Source organism: Coturnix japonica, chromosome 1 (genome assembly GCF_001577835.2).
Source record: "Coturnix japonica isolate 7356 chromosome 1, Coturnix japonica 2.1, whole genome shotgun sequence".
Classification (NCBI taxonomy): domain Eukaryota; kingdom Metazoa; phylum Chordata; class Aves; order Galliformes; family Phasianidae; genus Coturnix; species Coturnix japonica.
Window position 1 is genome coordinate 111,046,299 of NC_029516.1, and position 8,815 is coordinate 111,055,113.

The window sequence follows — 8,815 nt, forward strand, 5'->3', positions numbered from 1 at the left end:
GTGTTTGCCTGTAGGCCCCCAGGAAACACTTGCTGGTTCCCAGCTGCTGTGTGGTTGCCAGGTGGTTTTGCAGCCTGTTTGGTGGCATTCGTAACAATAAATTTTACTCCCTCACATTCTCATCCGCAATATGAGTACACCAGCTGCTTGCATTGGTCAACAGCTCAGGTACTGTGAGGTATAAAGTCCTTCTCAAAGGCCCACTGGCAGCTGAACGAAGGATGCTCCTCACCTTGTTGCTCCTGGCTTGTAATTATAGGCAGAACTTCACACCCCATGCAGCCACCTGTGGAGAGGTTTTCAACTGAAATAGAGGATGGGCAAGGGGGCTGCAACCTCACCTAAAATCCCTATTTCTGGAAGTGAATCTGACACTGCTTCAGCATATACTAATGTGACATTTGCCTTGTTGTCCAGCCAGCCTACATCCCTTGCGCCAGTGCTCAGAGATGTACAGCCCAACCAGCCCAACCCTGTCCTGTACCTATGCCTGTGAATGGAGGGAGCTCCACCAATGGAATCCTCATGTCAGCTCCTTCAAGTTAGACTAGGATGGTGTCACAGACCTAATGTCAGGTGTCTTTCCTGCAGAAAACACCTTGGAAGAATGGGCCAAGGAGCTCACAAAAGAGCTTTGCAAAAACTCCTGTTTTTCTTTTTTTCATACCAGACTAGTAACTGGTTTACAAACTCATTTGGGCCCTTGCTATGATTTCTCTATTTGTTTGCTGTTGTTTTTTATCAACCTGAAGAAGGAAGATGTCAAGCCTGTGCCCTAAGCTCTGTTTATTTGTTACAATAACTTTTTAAGAAGATCAGGATTTTAACTTATGCTGATGATCCAGGAAAAAAATAATGAATTCATTCAAGAAGGACAAAACAAATGGTTTTAAGACTTCACTGTTCTTGACTCTGTGTATTTTCTTTGGTTACAACGCTATTTTCTGAATTCAGGCTAATTCACTAGCAGGAATGTTAGTCCCCTGAAAGGTGTTTTTGGCAAGCATAGTGTTTTCTTAAATGTCTTTATCTACCTTTGTTAATTTCAGAAGACAATACTCTTAGTTCCTTACACAAATGTAGGAAAATGGCCAGATGGGGTCAGAACAATAGTGGAGGTTACCTTAAGCTCTTTCTGCAGTACAGGGAGACCTGTACATTTGCCCAGTACGAGGAGTTCCCTGAAGTTCCCAGAAACACTTAAGGAAGGGAGCAGGAAATGAAAGACATTCTCGGGTTATCCTTCCCCTCTCTATCCATTGCTGCTGGTGCTCTGTGGACTTGCTCATCCAGGGCAGGCTGTGAGGTTGACGAGCCATCCCTGTTTTAGCCTTCATGTAACACTTTCTGGATCTTGTTGAGCTCTGGCCTTCATTGCATCCTGTAACAACAAGTTCCGCTGTTTAATTTCCACTGTGTGAAAGTGGACTTCCTGCATTTGTTTTAAACTTGCTACTTGATAATTTCAAAGGGTGCTCTTACATCTGTGCTATGGCAGAATGGAGCAGCTATTCTGTATCTACCTTTTCCACGTCATTTAGGGCTTATACACTTCAGCTGTCCCTCCCTCCTTGGCTCTCTTCCACTTTCAGCAGTCCTGGTTGACTTAGTCTTTCCTAGCAGCAGTGCCTTCCCATACACCCTTGTGAGCTGGGTCTAGTCAGACAGACTGCTGCTCATAAACTTCCCATCTGTTGCACAGTTGCCTCAGACATGTTCTGTTGGTGCAAGGGCTGGAAGACCAAGGTCCCTAGTGCCAGACCTAGCAGTTTCAAGCCATTTGGGAGCATCCTGTCTGCTCTCTCCCTCACTTGCACTGGTTTCATCAGAGCTGAATCTTGCCTGGGCTGTCAGAGGGGGTAAGGGAAGAGCTGAGCCCTGTGCTCATGGCAGGCCAGCAGCCAGCTATTGAAGGAGCTGTGGAGCTGGTCAAAGGACAGAAATGACATTTGTTTCAGTGAAAAAACAGGCTGCTGGCAGTCCTGCTTCCTTCCAGGAAGGGACAGAATGGCTGGGCTAGTGGCTTTTGAGGAGGAGGTGTGGCAAGAAGAGAACAAACCACTCTCTTTTCTCTTCCACTTTCCATTTTCCGTATTTGAATAATGATCTTCTGCATTCTCCCAGAAGGGGTACTACTTGCTTCAAGATGTTATTTCCAAAGATCTATCATAAATGTCACACACACATACATGCACAGTAAAATAGGTACAAGCAGAGCTATATACGTGAAGGGATGCTGTAACCCATAGCTGACAATGAACTGATCATCACAGGTTGCTACACAAGCACTGGCACTGAGGGAAGCCATTTTCTTCTGCCAGTGAATCTGAATGAGCACCTGTTATTGAGGGACTAAACAACAGTGTAGATTGAATTAATTCATGTGTCAGGCAAGCATTCTGTCAGAAACAATAGCATCAGCTGGAGAGTTAATTCCTAGGTTTGTGCTATTAGTCACCTCAACCAACGCACATTCAAGACAAACAGTGAGAGAGGATGCTGTACACTATCTAATTCCTCCACTGCTCCATTCTTTTTTCTGTCCCTTGCCTTAATTAGGTGTCATTAATCAATCTCTGTTAATGAGGAACCCATATCACAATGTTTGGCAGTATAATACAGCTAGAGTAAGATTCATTCTTAGCACTTGAGCCTTGCACACCAGGCCATATGGAACTGCATTGCAATTGCAGCTGTTAATGAGGCAGCTGTAAGCATGTCCAAATCCCATGGTCCTAAATAAGTGGCATTTCTTAGCTCCCTCTTCTGCTTCCACCACAATAATGAAAGACTGTGAGTGAAGGACTGATGTCTCATTCAGCTGTCCACAGAAATAAAAATAGGAATGGATGAAACACTCAAAGATATTTTTAAGCCAAAAGTTAAGACAGAAAGCAACTAAGGCAGGCAACTGGAATTTTCTGAAGGGCTTTGAATACCAAATTCTCTGGAATTTGGAGAGAAGAAAGAAAGAAAGAAAGAAAGAAAGAAAGAAAGAAAGAAAGAAAGAAAGAAAGAAAGAAAGAAAGAAAGAAAGAAAGAAAGAAAGAAAGAAAGGAAGAAGAAGAAAGAAGAAAGGAAGAAAGGAAGAAAGGAAGAAAGGAAGAAAGGAAGAAAGGAAGAAAGGAAGGAAGGAAGGAAGGAAGGAAGGAAGGAAGGAAGGAAGGAAGGAAGGAAGGAGGAAGGAAGGAAGGAAGGAAAGGAAAGGAAGGAAGGAAGGAAGGAAGGAAGGAAGGAAAGAAGGAAGGAAGGAAGGAAGGAAGGAAGAAAGAAGAAAAGAAAGAAAGAAAGAAAAAAAGAAACGAAAGAAAAGAAGAAGAGAAAGAAAGAAAGAAGAAGAAAGAAAGAAAGAATAAGAAAGAAAGAAAGAAAGAAAATTGCTATAATCCATCAGGTTATTTCCCTGGAAGATAGGGCTTAAACTTATTTACAAATTGGATTCAGCCTTCTTTTTATTTTTTATTTTTTATTTTTTATTTTTTATTTTTTATTTTATTTTATTTTATTTTATTTTATTTATTTTATTTTTTTTCCAAGCATTAATAGGTGCCTATTTCCATCTTTTAAAACTTTCTCCTTGCTTCTTGCCTCAAACTATGGTTAATAATCCAACTTTGCAATAAGAAGCACTCTGCAATAAGTAGGCATGTCATTGACTGGTGTTGGTTTGCAATTGCAGTAATCAGAAATACTTAATTCAAAATAAGTTTATTGCTGGATGTTGAGGAAAGCACAAAGATCTCCTTGCAAGAAGTTCAGTAGAGTCCCATCAGTAAGCAAAGGGCAACAACTGAGAGAAAGACAAACACTGAAATATGGAAATCTGATGATGATGCAATTGTGTTTATTTAAATTAGCATGTAAAACAACGATACATTGTCCTCTTCATTCAACTGCTCTTCAGTTGACTTTTCCAAATACACTTTTCTTATAAATGAAATCTTGCCCAGCGAAGAATGAAGGGTCATTAGAGAATCTGAGATGCTCTACCACATGATCAGCTAATGTTTACTCAGTGTTTGCAGCAATCACTATGGTGCAGTGTTGTTAAAGATAGAGAGAGGACCTCTTTTATTCCAAGCTGCCTGCTTTCTGTGCAGTGGTTTGCTGTGTAGTCTCAATCCTAATTCAGAATATGGCCTTTTGTTACTTGAAATGATTGCACAGCCTTTTATAAAATGAAATGAAAAAATGGAAATTCTCAGATCACAAAAGTTTTTATACTTGGTTGCATGGCTTTTGGTTTTGTCCATTTCCTCATCCATATGCAACTGATAACAACTGCACTGAGGAACGAAATATTAGTGCCAGCTTTGAAAACATAACTGAGTTTTCTATCACAGTTAATTGTTATGTTCATTCCTCTTTGTTTTTGCCAAATTGTCTTTCTGACTTATGGTAATTTTCCAGGTTTTTTAGCTGTTATACAGACTGTTTAGGAGACAAAGAGGCAGTGATACTGAGGGCTGGGCAGGAAATGAAAATTTTAATGAGTAGTCATGGAATCTTAAGTGTTTTTTTATTTCTGAAGCCTTTTTGCTTAGTGCTTCTGCAACATTTTCCCACTAGCCAACTGTGACACTTTGGATAGAAGACTATTGCTTTGAATAGTAACCCAGCATATTTTTGGATGCCTAGCATCACTGGCATCCCACATCACATTCACAATGAGGCCAATTTATCCCAGACATATGGGATTCACAGTGTAAGAGATACTGAGTCTGTCTGCATTCATCATGTCTGGTGCATCCGGAACACGTTGCAGCTGTTACATATACCCAAACAAGCACATTGAGTCCATCACATCTGGGTGATATGGGGGTAACAGACATGATGTGGAACTCATGTGCATCTGAACAGAAAACCTGGAGTTGATGGACCAGATCTGATCTGCTCCACTCACATGGACAGTAGGACTATCAAATATGTTGGACTATCAGATATGCTTTTGACAAATGTTAATTTTCATCCCCTTTCCCCTTTGTCCCATATGCTCAGTTTCTTCAGACGAATCTCTCAAGCTGGCAATAATACCCTTCAAGCCATTTCACTCCCAGTATACTATAGAACACAATCTATCTTCACCAATAAGTACTATATTTATTTTGGAATTTCTTTATTTCAGACCAGGATTCAAAGAAGAAAGGGAGATTTTTCATTAACAGTGTTAATTTTTCAGTAGAACATGTCTCTGATTCTCTTGTTTGTATTACACTGTGCATTCTAACCAGGGTAACAGTCTTACAAGTTTGACGCTGACATGTTCATTAAACGAGCTTGATAGTAGCACAAGTAGTTTGATTTTTTTGCTGCATGAGATCACTTAGACTAGAGCCCAATCATAAATAGTCCAGCCAGAAGCCTCAAACCAGAAAGATGGACACTGGTCTAGAGAAGACCTCAGAGCTGGAGTATGTAGTTATATTTTCTCATGACAGAGCTTTGCCCCAACTGCAGCCAAAGGAAAGAAAAAGATCTTCCAAATATTTGGATTTGTAAGTAAATGCTCTACAGCTTGGCTTGCATGTTTTACAGGCAGGGTAAACATGGTGACATTCAAATTTGCTTGCATAAATATTCACAGATGCTGGAGTCTAAGTTTACCCATGTGGACGTTTGCTTTGAAAGAACTAGTACTTTCATCCAGTCCATGAAGCTGTGATTCCAGACTTGTGTGACCAATTACAAGTAGATGGTTACACAGACATTAACTAAGCAGAACTGAGCAGAACAAATTTCTTAAGAATTCAGATTTTTTTTTTTGCAGACATGGTGTTGAAAACAAACAAGTTAAATGTGTTTTAAAGTTTTATTTTTGCTTTTAATTATTCCCAAACCACTTATCACAGCAATATTCTGAATGCCTTTAAAGAGGGCTCTTTGCATCGCTTCTTGTTTAATGTTGACTTTCTGAACCTGAAAGGCTGACTTAGAAATGTAAGTTAGGATGAAGAGTAAACCCATTAATTGATTACATTCATCACTTCAAAGTATTTGTAAAGCTATTTGAAAAGCATTTCCTTATCAGTTCCTAGATGTTTTCACTATATAATATCTAGACTTCCACGTGAAACAATAATTCAGCATTGCAGTCAACATGCATTTCCTTATATGAATAATCTGGGCTCTGAATACTCTTGAGCGAAGACTTCTGAAAAGTATCTGAATACTTTGACAGTCAGAGCTTATCTGATGCTCAATAACTATTTATGACAGCAGAAATCTTCTAAGATGCCACTGAAATGCATTTTTTGTGTGACATGGGTAATCTTTCATCTTTCTGCGGACTATAGAATTCCCACATAATGCCACAGTAAAAACATCTGCATCTCAGTATGGAGAAAATGATCACTGTTTTTACAGCCTATGTATTTAGAATCACTGCCTCTTTCTTGTCATGATTAAATTCCTTTGCATGCCCACAAATAAAAAGCAATGCATATTTGGTTCAAAGTTATGTTTCATGTGAGGCACTCCATCTCTGAAAAGAGAAAACAAGAATTTTAAAATACATTTGGGTTTCAGGCTGCTGTGGCTCTTATGGTTTGTATCTGCCTCCACTAATGAAAAATAGTAATCCTCTTTCACATGCCCCACTTTTAAAACTATCCTTTATCTTAAGCTCTTCAAGATGCTCATGGTTCTGTTGTATCAGATGAGATTCTACAACCGTAAGTAAAATTTTGTGGAATGAATTTGAAGCGGAAGAAAACAAGATTTACAAAACAAGAGATTTAAGACTGAGAAAGCACATCTTACTGAAGAACAACACTTTTATTTTCATTTCCTTCCAAAAAGGCAATGTTCAATACAGTGACATAGCAATAACCCTACCAGAGGTGTTTTATTATTTATCATAGAACTCAAAATTGAGTTATCACTAGCTCCTACAGCGTAGAGACAGCCAGACAGCCTCTGAATACTGCAAACACATTTATTCTAAGAGTTGCCTGTACAGTATCCCTTAATGATGTTTCTGGTCAGTGTTGACATGAACTCAATTATGAGCTACTTCGGGGCGTGCATGTGGTACTTCTTCAAGTCTGCCTAACAGTCATTGGAACATCTGATGTCTTTGTTAGACTTCTATTTTTTTCAAAGAATACATAACTGTATGTCCTTTTTGACAAATCTGAGGCCTTCAGTTCACCTGAAAGGATCACCTACTTGAGTGCATTTTATATCTATCATCTCACTGATTTTATTCTGTTATTACAGTAAAATCAATGCTCACTCCCAAGTTATCCAGTGCCCAAATTCTCTTTTATTCTGCTGATCACATCTTTGGCTGCCATCATTATAAAATCATATCCAGGCAGGCCAGCCCTGGAAGATAAATCACATCAGTGCCAAGCCTGTTTGTGAGCTCTGATTTGTTGGCTTTGTTAGACCGGTAGGGTTTGTGAATCTCCACTCATTTTAGTCTGCACTTTGAGGCTCTAAAGTCTTGGATTCTTTTTCCTAATTAAAACACAATCAAACTGTTACAGAAACATTTGTGACAACATGAGATGAGTAATAGAAGACAAGAGGTCTGTCTCCCAGAAAGAATGCTACAGTGTGACTGCAATGGCATTATGTGTGATGACATGAGCACAGGTAGCAGAGGTGTCTACTGGGGTAAGAGACGTTGCATCTTTGGGTGCCTGGGCTGCCTTTGCTGCTGTTGTGTTGTAAATTTATTGCTCTTCTGATTTCAGAGCCCTGGAAATTCAGTTTTGTTCAATCAACATTCTTTCACTTCACAGTGATTTCACTAGTTTCTCCAGGTGCCGGTATCACAGCCTGTTATATGTTGATGAAATAAAGACAGTCTTAAAAAGCATTATTATTTTGCATGCATTAGAATGGTTTAATTAAGCATAAGGATTTATTGCACTTAGTGTAATATGAGAAAAGCGTCGTCCAGAAGCTGAAAACGTGTGTGTATGGATAAGAAACCTACTCCTCGAGTTCAGCTGAAGGTCCTCTATAATGGTTTGTGTGGTGGTCAGCTTGCCAAATCCTAATAAACACTCTCCAAACTTGGACATGGTTGAAAGGTATGCTTATTTACAAAACAAACATCTTCTCAGACTGTGACTCCAACACTGTTTGCTGACTCTGCCACTTTATCACCCTGCAGTCCTACTCCATAAAACAAACTCCATCTCACCTGTCCAGCCAGCCCCCACTCTCTGCCTCTGCAGTCTGTTCTGCTCTTGCCTGCCTACAAGTGCACTGCACACTCCTGAAAGACAGCCCGCACCATACACCTGACAGGTGTCCAGTGGTGTAGCTCCTTACACTGCACATCCACAATGCCTTAGCACTTAAAAAAATTCAGTGCCAGACCAAACTAAGCTCAGGGCTTAGCATATCTCTTATATTTGTTTTCTCAGTTCATGGTGTGATGTGGCTGATGCAGTAGATCACAAAAACCCTGCTTCCTCGCTGTTCCAGTCCTGTGAGACCCCAAGATGGGAGAGTGTACAACAGTACAACAGCCAGGAGCAACAGCTCAGCTCCCTGCAAGTGCCAGCACACTGTAATCCCTGTTAGAAGATATAAATTTGGATACTGAAGTTCTATACCCAGTATGTAGCATCCTTCCTTGGCGTGTAACCTGATTTAATCTCTCTCCAAGAGGTCTGGAAGATAAAGAAGTTGGAATGAGCTGGATGTGTCGTGTGTTTCATGCTTGAGAGATGCAATTTGGAGACAAATTACAGAGAAAAATTCACTTTGTGTAGATGGAGAACCACCAGAATAGTGAAAGCTTCCATGACTGCATTTCATTGTGAGAACCAGCAGACCATACTCCCAACCCAGCTCC